Source organism: Emydura macquarii, unplaced genomic scaffold (assembly GCF_026122565.2).
Source record: "Emydura macquarii macquarii isolate MOO-44397 ecotype Brisbane River unplaced genomic scaffold, CSIRO-AGI_Emac_v2 contig_1230, whole genome shotgun sequence".
Lineage (NCBI taxonomy): Eukaryota > Metazoa > Chordata > Testudines > Chelidae > Emydura > Emydura macquarii.
The window spans coordinates 19,081,911-19,094,236 of record NW_027131367.1 but is presented as its reverse complement, the minus strand read 5'-3'; the positions used below and the strand labels follow the sequence as shown (position 1 = coordinate 19,094,236).

General features: G+C 45.6%; 1 protein-coding gene across 2 annotated transcripts in view; it reads left to right on the top strand.

Moving 5' to 3' along the window:
- The window catches only part of TEKT3 (tektin 3), a 30,680-nt gene that overhangs the window by 3,387 nt on the left and 14,967 nt on the right, over positions 1-12,326 (top strand). The window contains exon 1 of one of the 2 annotated variants that reach the window (XM_067547861.1): positions 9,800-9,883. The exons of the other annotated variant lie outside the window; for it this stretch is intronic. The gene's annotated coding sequence lies outside the window, so the exon portion shown is untranslated. Of the gene's footprint in view, positions 1-9,799; positions 9,884-12,326 lie in introns of those variants that run through there. 2 annotated transcript variants of the gene reach the window in all.

Genomic DNA, 12,326 nt, shown 5'->3' with positions numbered 1-12,326 from the left:
GCACCAGGGCTGCAGTTCTGGCCCCCACCATGGCCGAATCGCAGCCCTGAACCGTGGCTCTGGCCCTGCTCCTGACTGTGCTCTGGGGGGTACGCAGACCTGGTAAGGGGAGCTGGCACATGTGACCCAGAAAGTTTGGGGACCACTGTGTAGCTGTAGATAGTTAGCACCGAGACCTGAGGAAAATACTTAGCAGGGCTACTCGTGCCCACTTCAAGCAAGTGGTACATAGAAAGTCAGTGTTCCCTTCTCCTGCGGGGTGGGGGGGGTTCCATCATGTCGTCTCATTACTAGAGCGTTTCTGTTCTGTGGCCTCAGTGTTTGGAATATAAGGTCAGATGGGACTGGGTGGAGTGAAATGGCTGTGGTCTAATGCTCTTTCATCCTGTGTTGGCTTTGACACCTGTCAGAGGTGGGTGTCCGGTACTACCATCCTGATCTGGTAGCGTTTTATGACCATTTTGCAGGAGCACACAGGACAAGGCCCATGCTGGTTCTGGTCTAAAAAGTGACTCTGTCAATGTGTGCCTCTCACCAGGCTTTCGTACATGTTCTGAGGCAGAGGCAGAAATCAGGCTCTGCTACTTGTTACTCAGCCGAACAGTGCAGCCAACCTGGCTGTGGGAAAGGGAGTTGGATTCTGGCATACCTTAGCTCTCAGCCATCCACTGGAGTGTTCATTACATTCCACTTGGAGTCTAGATACTGCTGCTTTGTTATACGTTTGCAGCCTCATGAACAGCATTGGAGTTGGAAAGCTGTAACACAGGGCATAACTGGAAGACCGTGGTTCAGACAAGTACAGCAGAGGGCAGAAATTGGCCCATGGAAGCGGAGAGTTTTCAGGCCGAGTTTGTAGAGTTGGCAGCCAGAAAAACCTTCATTTTACTAAGACAGTTTCATGTGGTGTCCATCGAAGGTCAAGAAACGCCGGGCCTACGGCTAGTGGTTTTGGAGGGACGGCACATGGGTCCCTAGAGCCGTTTGAAATTTTTCAGCCACAATCACTTTTGTGACATTTTGATGGCAAGGAATTTTCTCACTTTTTTGACACACTTTCCAAATTACAATTTTTACATTTTCCATTTGACAACGGTGGGGGGAAATCCTTCTTTCTGCAGATTAAGCCTCCTCTTCTTCCCCTATTCAAGGGAGAGGGTGTGGGGTGGGGGGGGGGGAGAGTGGAGGGAAAGGGGTTTCTTAAAACTTTTTTCATTGGAAAATGGTGGAAAAAATAAGAGGGAAGAGAATTCCCCCACTTCTCCCTCATCTCCTGCTCCCTCCCTCCCAGTTTTTCCAATGGTCATCGTCTTAGGTTCCATTCTATGGTCTGGCGGGGAGTTGACCCCCCCCCCCCCCATCATCCTCCAACACCTTAGCCTCTTCCCATCACATCAGTCTCCCCACAGTGACCCTTCCTGCCCCCCATTCCCAGACCTAGTTTCCCCATCTAGTCATCCCCTGTTCCTCTTGTCATGCTGTCTGGAGTGGCTCACAACCCAGAATGCCAACCTCAAGGCAGATTGTCAAAAATAGGGCCACATCCCAGTCTGGTGGTATATTCTATAATTAGATTTCACCAACTTAGTAAAAAATGTCCTGGATCACTAGAACAGTCTTACCATGGAGTCACAGACAGATCCCCTAGCCTCTCCAGTCTATCTTGCCACCCAGGCAAGCTGGATTTTTTGTTTGTTTGGTTTTTTTGCTAAATGGTTACTTTTACCAAAATTCACAAAATATTAGGTCTCTTACAGTCCAAAGAGATCAGTCACTTACCTAGGTCAGCTGGTATCCCAGATCTCACACCGAAGACAATGCTTGTAGCCAATTCTCTAACAAATGAATTAAAGGTTTAATATCTAGGAAAAAGAAATGAGAACTATTTACAGGTTCAAGCAAGCATACAGCACAAATGAGTTGCAGTCTAAATTCTAAGACTGACAGAGTTGTAGTGATCTGTCAATTCAAAATATCTTTCAGGGCAAACCCACGGATAACCATGGGAGATCTCTCATTGCAGTTAGTGTCTGGCCCTGTGAGAGTTCAAACAGCAGAGATGAAAACTTTTCCTCTGATCCTGTTTTATCTTTTACATTTGGCCTTTCCAGTCCAGGGGACAAGTTCCTTTGCATGGAGCATTTGCAAGGTGTGATAAGGCCATTTACCAATCCTTTGTATTGTGATTTTTTTTTTAATGCCTTGTTTAATCTTGATAGGCCTCCTGAAGGGCGTGAGGGGGGAGACGATTCCTGGGTTCACAAGTTCAGAGCAAACATTTTTAAAGTTATAGCACAGAATACAGACATGACAAGTGAGATGAATGCATGCAGCAACTTACAAGCATTTCATAGATCCTAAACACTAAATACATTCTTAGACTGATACCTATGTTGAACAAAACCAACATACAGGTCAGCTGGTTTGGTTCCCAGCTATGAGTTTGTTAGGTCTTAGCTAATGCCTCTGGCCTTGGCCAGAGCTGGCACTTGGTTTACCAGCGTGACACCTCCCAGCCCCTTCTTTGTCTCTGGTCAGCCCCAATTTTTCCTCTTTTGGCTCCTTACCTGACCTGTCTTGCATCCTCTTTAGGCCGTCTGTATTACATTAGCCTCAGTATTACACACCTGCTTGGATAAAACTGATGCACCAGCGCCATCCTCTCTCTCAAACTGATGCTTTCTTGATAAAGACGGAAACTTTGCAGTGAAGATCACAGTCTCCCTCAGTGCAGGGATTTCGTACTAGGCACACTGGACTCAATGACCAATAAATTACCCTCAAGTGGGTTTTTTTGATGTCAGAGTGTTGCCTTTGAATCTCCGCTATGCCCACTGTCATGCAGGGATCTGACTTTCTGAAGACCTCCAGAGCCATTGAGATAAAAGTGAGGCACAGCAGGGTGGTTCAGAAGCTTTTCACACACACTTAACACAAAGCCCAGAAAGCAGACAGGAAGTATTTTAGCTGGCTGTGCAAACATGAGCTGCCACTGTGTTGCAGTGAAGAAAGCCTGTTTTATGGTGTTGTTATCAGACTCCTTGAGGAATTACAAATGGGCAGTCCGTGCATTTTCTTTAGGGCTTGGAAAAATGATGGCAGGGGGTAGGGGGAAGAGACTGTGAAAAAGATGTGGGGTTATGGTGGATAATGAGCTCAACAGAAAGGCCCACAGTGATGCTGTAGCCAAAAGGGCTAATGCAATCCTTGGATGCATAAACAGGAATTCAAGTAACCTTTCCGCTTTTATTTTACCCCTAGATTTGCACCAATGCAACCTCTGCTAGAGTACTGGGTCCAGTTCTGGAGTCCACAGTTCAAGAAGGAGGTTGATACTAGACTCAGCCTAACAGTGGTTCCCAACCTTTTTGGTTCAAAGGCCACAAATATCATTTTTACAACCCTGAAGGGTCACCAGTCGATCAACCCATAAAAAATGTGTTGACACATACACCATTAAGGACTACAAACCACTACATGTTTAAAGTAACCATTTTGATGCTAGTGTGCTCACTTTTACATTCCCTACTTTACACCTACAAATTACTCACAGTCTGTCACACACTCACAGACGAAGCACCAGTGTAGGTGAGTGACTGTCACTACACACTAATCACATGGCCTGGCAGCTAAGTCACAGTGGGTGGCCTGCTAAGTGTCGGCCAAACGGAAGGAGTTCAGCGAGGAGGCTGCCTCCTTGCTGATCTTCTGTCCCCCCCCCCGGCTGCAGCTGGAAAACTGCCTGCATGCTGTACCCTGTGTCCTCCAACTGGGTCCCTAGGCAGTGGCTCCCTGCTGCAGCCAGGGGCATGGGAAATCAGTGCTCCCCTCCCTCTGGCTCCAGCAGGGACCCCAGGGCCTAGGGACCCAGGCAGAGCGCTTGGCTCTCTACTGGAGCCAGGGGAGGGGAGCGCTGATCTCCTTGGCTGTAGCAAGGAGCCTGCACTGATCTCATAGCCCCACAGCCACGCGCTCTGCCTGAGTCCTTAGGCAGCTGCTCCTTTCTGAAGCCCCAAGCTCCCCCCCTTCCCTCCCAAGGCTGGTAGGCAGAGAATCGGGTGGGAGGGTCATGGGAGACTCTGCGAGCTTCACTTGGGCTATCAAAGAGCCGCTTGTGGCTTGCGAGCCGCAATTTGCCCACCCCTGCTCTATAAAATCATGAGAATTGCAACATTGCTCCAGGGTTTGCCCTGGATGTGTTGCCCTTCCTGAGATTCTGCACAGGAGGGCAGCATGTTGGCAAAGTGTATTTCATTGGATCATATTTAAGTGGGGAGGAGGGTCTGCTTCAAGTTACTTGATTTCCAGTCAGAGCTGGGATGTGGAGGTCTGGGATGGCTTCCTCTAAGAATAGAGGTGATGTCCCTTTCCACCCATATATTCTGAGCTCAGAGCAGGCCAGCCCTGATTTCATGCTTTTCAAAGCCTTCGAAGTTTTATAGTTGTCTAATAAATTTGACTCAAGCACAGGAAACCTAATAAAACCCGGGAAAGTCTAGCCAGACAGCGCCTGACTCTTGATCAGGACTGTGTCTCTGGACTGCGGTTGCACATAAAGCTCTCTCCTAAAAGCCAGCCTTGGTTTCATCCATGAATAACATAAATAAAATCCTGAAGCTTGTTTTTATTTTAAAGCAGCCCTGGAACAGAGAGTAGCATGCACTGTGTCTAAACATTTCTGCTCTTCCCTATGGCAGCAGGAGACACACCACACGCTTCTAACCAGCTGAGGAGAAAGACTAGAGGCAATTGACAAGGTAGCAAGGACAACACAAGGACAATGTTAATACCTTATGCCTTGTTTACACTAGCACTGATGCCGGCAAAACTTGTGTCACTCAGGGATGTGGAGGAAAGAACTTCCCCCCTTCCTCCCCCCGAGCGACATAAGTTTTGCCGGCATAAGTGCTTGTATGGACAGCACTATGTCAACAGGAGATGCTCCCGAGATGCTATGTCAACGGGAGAGAACGGCTACACAAGTGCTCTTACAGCAGCTCAGCTGCTGTGCTGGAAGTTTTAAGTGTAGACTAGCCCTTAGTCTCACACAATCTCTCCATGAACTTTCTTTTCCCTCTAATTAGTAAGGAAGGTGTCATGTGATCAAGCCTAGTCTCGTTCTACTAATTCCTACAATCAGCTTTGTAGAAGAAGGATGCCCTAGTGGTTAGGTCACTAGCCTAGGAATAGCCACAGACTTACAGTGTGACTGTGGACAAGTCACCTACCCTCTCTGTGCCTATGTTTCCATCTGTAAAATGGGGATAATAGCACTTGCCTACCTCACAGGGGTCTCGGGAAGCTAAGTACATTAAAGCTGGTGAAGTGTATGGCAATCTACTGAAGAACGGTGTTATATAAATATTACTTATTTAAGGAGTTTGGATCAATCTGTGAGAGAGGGTTTTAATATGTCTGTCAAGCAGAAAATTAATCCCACTCAAAAGAACTTGTGTCCTTTGCAGAGACTGTATTCTCCAGAAATGGTAGCACTATGGTCAATGTAATGCTATTGTAAGATTCAGCGTCTTGGACCCATGCTATAAATGATGTAGTGCTTTTTTGGAAGTGCTGTCTTCTATCCTGTGGAGATGATAGATTTATAAACAGAGAGACTATAGATTTGTGACAGAGGATTTGTAGTAGGACTGACAGATCACTGGTAGTGTAGAAACAAGTCATTTTCAAATGTAAGTACCTAAAGTAGGGATCTAAATCCATATTTAGAAAACTAAGTAAAAGTGGGCTAAGCACCCACAGCTGCCATATAAAGGCTTAGCAGCAGCCTTTATTTATTCCAAGATAAACTGGAATAGATTTTGGATCTTTTGGATTTAAGGTTTTCAGTTATGTGCCGAATCTGCATATGCAGTTAACATGATTGTGAATGGAAGTGGTTGATGTCTGATGATTTATTTGCACGGTTACCATGATTTTAGTCACAAATTAGGGCCCTGACCCCACAAATACTTAGGCATGTGATAACTTGACGTATGTGAATAACTGCTTTTAATTCAACATGACTATTGGTACAGAACCAGGGCTGAAGCATGCTATGGCATGCCTGGATTGTATGAAAAACCTGGCCCAAGAGTTGTTTAGCTTGCAAAGTTGATTAGAGGTCTGCAATTCTCCATATCTTTCACAGCCTAGGGCTTGTCTGTACTTGAAACGCTACAGTGGCACAATGTAGCTCTATAGTGCTTCAGTGTAGACCAGCGGTTCCCAAACTCTTCCATGTTGTGCACCACCATCATAAAACGCCACCACCTGTTGGTCCCAAGTATAATTTTTGGGGCCCAGTACAAACTTGTAACACGGGCTCCCTCCCACACACATAAATGGGAGTTGCAGCCTGGGCCGGGCCCCCCAGGGCCTCAGGGCCCTAGTAAAGTGTACCCTTCCCCCCCCCCCATGTGGGGGCCCTGTGTCCACCTGTAATACCACCACCAATTTTTTATAAACAGACTAAGTATGAAAACCATCTTAAAACCTAAGTGCTGTTAAAACACATTGTATCAATAGCATAGCTATGTGTATAAAAAGCCGTAGTTTTGCAAAATATTAATAAATGCATTATAAACTGACCTCATCTGAGATGGTGGAGTGAAACAATTTTTAAAAAGAATTCTGCAGTCTTAGGGTATGTTTTTGCCGCTGTCAGATCGATTCTTTGGGATCGATTGAGTGGAAGTGGAGACCCGCTCAATTGATCCGGAAATCGACTTAATAAATCCACCCCCGGAAAAGAAGTACCAGGAGGGCATTTCCCATCGGCACAGCGTAGTGGGGACGCCGTGCTCATTAGAATTTAGGAAGCCAACAGGAGATACACAAGCTACTCTTTTTGTAGCTTGCGTATCTCCCGTCGACTGCTGCTGAATTTTGTGGTAAGTGTAGGCCAGGCCTTAATTAGTCGGTGGACGCATATCACTGGGAGGTGGCCTGTGTGCCACTGATGGTACGCATGCCACCGTTTGGGAACCGCTGGTGTAGACACTACCTGTGCTGACAGGAGTAGGTAATCCACCTCCCTGAGAGGTGGTAGTTCGGTCAACAGCAGAATTCTTCCGTCTTCTGTTAACCTAGCGCTGTCTACACCAGGTTGTAGGTTGGCTTATCTAAGTCATTCAGAGCAATGTAGCTGGGTCAACCAAACTTTTTTTGTGTGGGCCAGGCCTTAGTGTGGTTATGAGTGTTTGAGCATACGGGAAGAGTGAGTCGAAACAGGCTGTAGGAATTTCTGTCGTTCCTCTGGTGATGCTCTGACACACAGTGCCTGCTGAGACAGTAAGTGCATCTACTTACTCGCTGCCCCTTATTCAGGGCTGTACCAAAAGTCCCTGATCTATGCTGAATCAGAGCCAAAATACACAATCCAGTCCCATATGGGAATGGTTTATTGCTCCCAAGTTGGTATCCAGAAGAAAACTCTGTCCAAGTAGGTTATATCTACACTAGAGCTGCTACAGTGGCACAGCTAGGGCACTGCAGCTGTGCTGATTAGTGCCATAGCGTAGAGATTTCCTATATGGACGAAAGTGTTTTTTCTGTCGATGTAGTTAATCCACTTCTCTGACAGGCAGTACCTAGGCCAACTGAAGAACTCTTCTGTCAACCTAGCAGCATCTATGCCAGGGGCTAGCTCAATCTAACCACAGTGCTCAGGGTGCAAAATTTTTCACAGCCCTGAGCAACCTAGCTAGGCCGATCTAATTTTTAAGTGTAGGCCAGGCCCAGATAAATAACTTGTTAGCAGGACAGGAGATAACCATGGCAGGCTTAACTTACTGGAAACTTTTTTCTTTACTGCTGTGATAGAATTTATCTGCAAACAATTTTGAAATGGTCTGCTATTGCTAACGGGACCTGAATTTTCCCAGCCCCAACCTGCCTTCTGGGGCTTTTCAAAGTGTCAGCTTCTTGTTTCCACAGGAGTTATTCTTTTCTCTTGTAATTCTGACACTTTAAAACAACAGCACAGTTCTTTGCAATCAGTGTGGTCTAGAATATTGTTTATATTACACTGATGCTTTCCTTTAAGTAAATGTCGGAAGAATGATGCTTAGCACATCAGTGACCTTGTCTACATGCAGAAATTACACTGGTTTAAATTAAATTGGTTTTTAATCTAGTTTAGTTAAATGGGTGTAAACCCCGGTGCAGCCACTCTTATTTCAATTTAGCCTAAATGGAGTCCTAATTCAGTTAAACTGAAATAAGTGTCAACACAGCCGTTTGAACCAGCTAGACTAAATTGGTTTAATATCACACTTTAAGATACACTGGAGCAATTTTCTCATGTGGGCAAGCCCTGTATTCGCATACACGTTGGGTGCGATATATGTATGACTATATGAGTGTGGAGGTTTGAAAGATCTAGGTGAGTGCATAGGGTGTGTACCTGTGATCAATATGCAAAATCAGAGAAACCTGAAAAATAAAAAAAAAAAGAAATTAGGAGCTGAATAAATCAACCATTTCATCTGAGAGACAAGCTGGGTGAGGTAATATGTTTTACTGGCCCAACTTCTATTGGTGGAAGAGACAAACTTTCAAGCTACACAATGCTCTTCTTCAGGTCTGGGAAAAAGCACTAAGACAGACAGCGTGTCACAACTAAATACAAAGTGGACCAGACTGTTTAGTACAAGTACGTACTCAACAGGTATTGTAAGAGACAATTCAGGGTGAAGTGGTCCATTAACACCTCTCCAGTCATAGGACAAGAAAGGGGGGCTAGTGGGTTACAAATTCTTGTAATAAGCCATAAGTCCAGTGTCTTTTTTAAGACTGTGATTTTTCGTTTTAGAAAGGTTATGAATTTAAGTTCCCAGGCTCGTCTTTAGAAGCTGTTGTGCAGGATGAGGACAGATGTGGAGGGATCATTTTGTAAAAAGTGTTCACCCACAAGTGTTTTTTTTTGGTCTTTTTTTCTGTGTGAATTCATTTGAGAGCATAGTGCTTGTCTCGTTTCACCCACATAGCTATTATTGTTCCCCCTTGTATTTAGCTGTGACAATCTGAATACTTTTCCTAGATCAGAAGAAGATCTCTGTGTAGCTGGTCTCTTTCAACAACAGAAGTTGGACTAATGAAAGATATTACCTCACCCACCTTCTCTCTTTAATATCCTGGAACCAACACAGCTACAACACCCCTGCAAACAACCATTTAATCCTCCATTCATCCCCATTCCTCATCAGTGTGCCAGTTAGCTTACCTGAAAGCAATAAAATAAATCAAATTCCTCCTCCCTGCTGTAGCCTATAGAATATGTTAAACAGAAATTAGGCTTTGACCTGAAGTTAGTCTAAATGTAGAAGAGTACGGGAAATTGATCTCGCTGGTGTGAGCAGAAATCAGAGATAAATTGGAGATGGTAAGATGGGAAAATAGAATTTAACAATGACATGACCCAAGGTTATGCTGTGGCTGTGTGTTGCTTAGACCTGATTTCAGCAGGGTTTTTAATGAGTTCTTTTAAGAACTGTGCATATTTTATTCAAATGCCATGTGCATTGATAGCAGGGGAGGGACATGGTGTCTTGCCCAGGCTGATGTCTGTGTCCTGCTGCCCCCCAGTGTTCCCACTATCTCCCCAGCCCCAGGTGCAAGGAGATCCCCAGGCCAGCCAGACCTCCCGAAGAGAATTTGGTTTCTAAGCATCTTGTGAGTCCTTAGCAACCCTCCCTCCTCCTCACTCCCTCCCCTTCCATCTCCTCTTGGCCAATGGGTGAGGTCGGGATGGTGTGTGTCACAAAGAAGGGGGTGGGCATGGAAGCCCTGTGGAGGCGGGGGGACAGGGGGAATGCTGCTGAGCACTGAGTGTGCTTGTGGATGCAGGAGGCTCCCTCCCTCCTCAGCACCAGCCAGCAGACAGGTGAGTGCCTGTACCTCCCACCGCCATCCAGGAGGCCCCCGTCCCACCACCCCAGCTGATGGCTGCAAGGGGGCTCAGGGAGACAGTGAGGAGGGAGCCCCTGGCAGGGGCTGCTGGGAACCTACAATTTTAAAGGAACCCACCAAGCAGCAGGGCAGCACGGGAGATAGGGAACCAGCCCCCTGTCACTGCCCAGCCCTGCGTGAGCTTCGGGGGAGGTGGGGAATCATTTACTGCGGAGGTAGTCAAGGGAATTTTGGAGGGCTACTCCCTAAAAATGTCTTTCCCCCAGAACTAAATCTGTGTGTGTAAAGTGGGGGACCGGGAGGTACTGTTAGTGGTTAGTAGACAAGTTAACGGTAGACATCCAGGGAAATGTATCCCCCACCCCCAGAACATGCTCTGTCCCCCTTGTATGTGTTTAGAGGGCTGAGAGGGTGCAGCCATTTACCTGTGTGCGGGGGTAGATGGGTTAGTAGTTTGGGGAATGGGTCGTACAGGGATGTGGGAAGGAACTTACCATTTAGTGGGAGAGCCAGAGCAACGAAGCTCTTATGACTCCCCAAACCACTTCTTCCCTCTACCTACGTGTGTGTCAATAGAGGAAGGACAAGCATTTATCAGGAAGGAAAGCCAGGGAAATTGTCCCCCAGACTCCAAAACTATTTGTTTCCCAGGTCTAAATATGTGCAGTGGGGACAAGGAGAGTCCAGTAATACAGCTGCAGGGGGACAACAGGGTTGCTGTAATTGATTAGTGGGAGCTGGTCTTGGAAATTTAATCCCAGCCCAAACAGCCAGCTCAAAGGGCCACATTTTGAAAAGTTTTAGCTAATTTTGGGTGTCCAGCTTGAGATGCCCTCAGCCTGATTCTTCACAGAGGCTGAACACATGTAGCTTCTGTTGATCTCAGCTGCAGCTGTGGGTGCTCAGCACCTCTGGAGATAAGTACTAGGTGTTTTAGGTTGAGCATCCAGACACCAAGACAGCTGAAAGGGGGAGGGCACTTAATTTCAATAATTTCACAGATGCAGAGAATGTGCTTTCCCCCCACTTTGTCATCTCTCTTGTTCTGTGGTTTGCATTAGCATCTGCTAAGTTACCTGCTATTTATTACTGCTATTAATAACACTTTGCACTTCTCAAGCACTGTTCAGTGAGCATGTCAAAGCACTCTCATAGACGCTAGAGATGGAAAAGACCTATTAAGTCACCTAGTCCCGCCTGCAGACATTTGCAAACATGTACAGCATTCACCCTGGGACCACAGCAGCTTCCAGATCTGTGTGTGGCTTCCTGCCTTCCTCTTCCAGCCCAAACTATCCATTCCCAGCTCTGAAGTTTAATAGCTTCCTGGCCTTAGGGCATGTCCTTTTCCTCTTCCATGACCTCTCTAGTTTTCACTGCTTTACATGATCTTTGCAGCATTATATTTCGTATCATTTATATTACGAAGCATTCATTAGTAGTAATAACAAAATACATTGCTGTGCTAAAGCAACATTCATTTGAGCACCCCCAAAATGAGTTACAGATGTTTATTAGTAGTTAGAATAGCAGCATCCTAAACTTTCATGTGGCTTTCCCTCCATATTGCCTGATTCTGATATCTCACTTTTTATGTCCACATAATTCCACTGAGCCAGATCCTCAGCTGGTTTAAAATCATCATAGCCCCATTGAAACCCAGCAAAGGATCTGACCCACTGTATTCAATGGCATTACTCCTGATGTACAACAATCTGAAACAGGTCTGTAAAGAATCTGTTTTGTGGCACCTAATGGTTCTTGGGAACCTATTTTTACTCTTCTCATTCCTCTATATTTTTCTCTGATCTGCATTGTCCTTTGCCAAATATGTTCAGACATGATATTTGCCTTAGTCTGCTGCTTTGAGCATTTTGTGTCTCTCTCTTCTATTCCCTTCTAGGAATTTCAGTTATAAATCATTGGGCTTTATTGGTTCTGGCCTTTTGAAGGAACAGGTTTTCTTCCATTGTTGCTGAGGTGATTAAAACCAAAGAAAACCTCCCTCCCCAGAAGTTTAGAAGTTTAAATATAAATCAGTCTCTCTCATGCGGAAATTGGCCAGCATAGATTTAGTGGAATAATTATACTGCCATAGCTATTCCAGTACAACTGATTTATGGAGCTACAGTGGTGTAGCACTGTAGCTGTGCCGCTGTAGCAGCTGTAGTGAAGACCGTACCCTCAGATTATAAATCCCTTGGGGCAGGGACTGTCTTTTTGTTCTGTGTTCATACAGCACCTCCCACTAGAGGCCATGACAGGGGCTCTAAGGTGCTATCCCAATACAAATACATCAAAAAATGAATGTATTGGTGCTGTTTGTACAGTATAAATATTGTAATAAGTTTAATATGTGAAGGGTTTTTATTTAACTATAAGGAACAAATTTGGGAGAACACATTTTCTTAAATGTA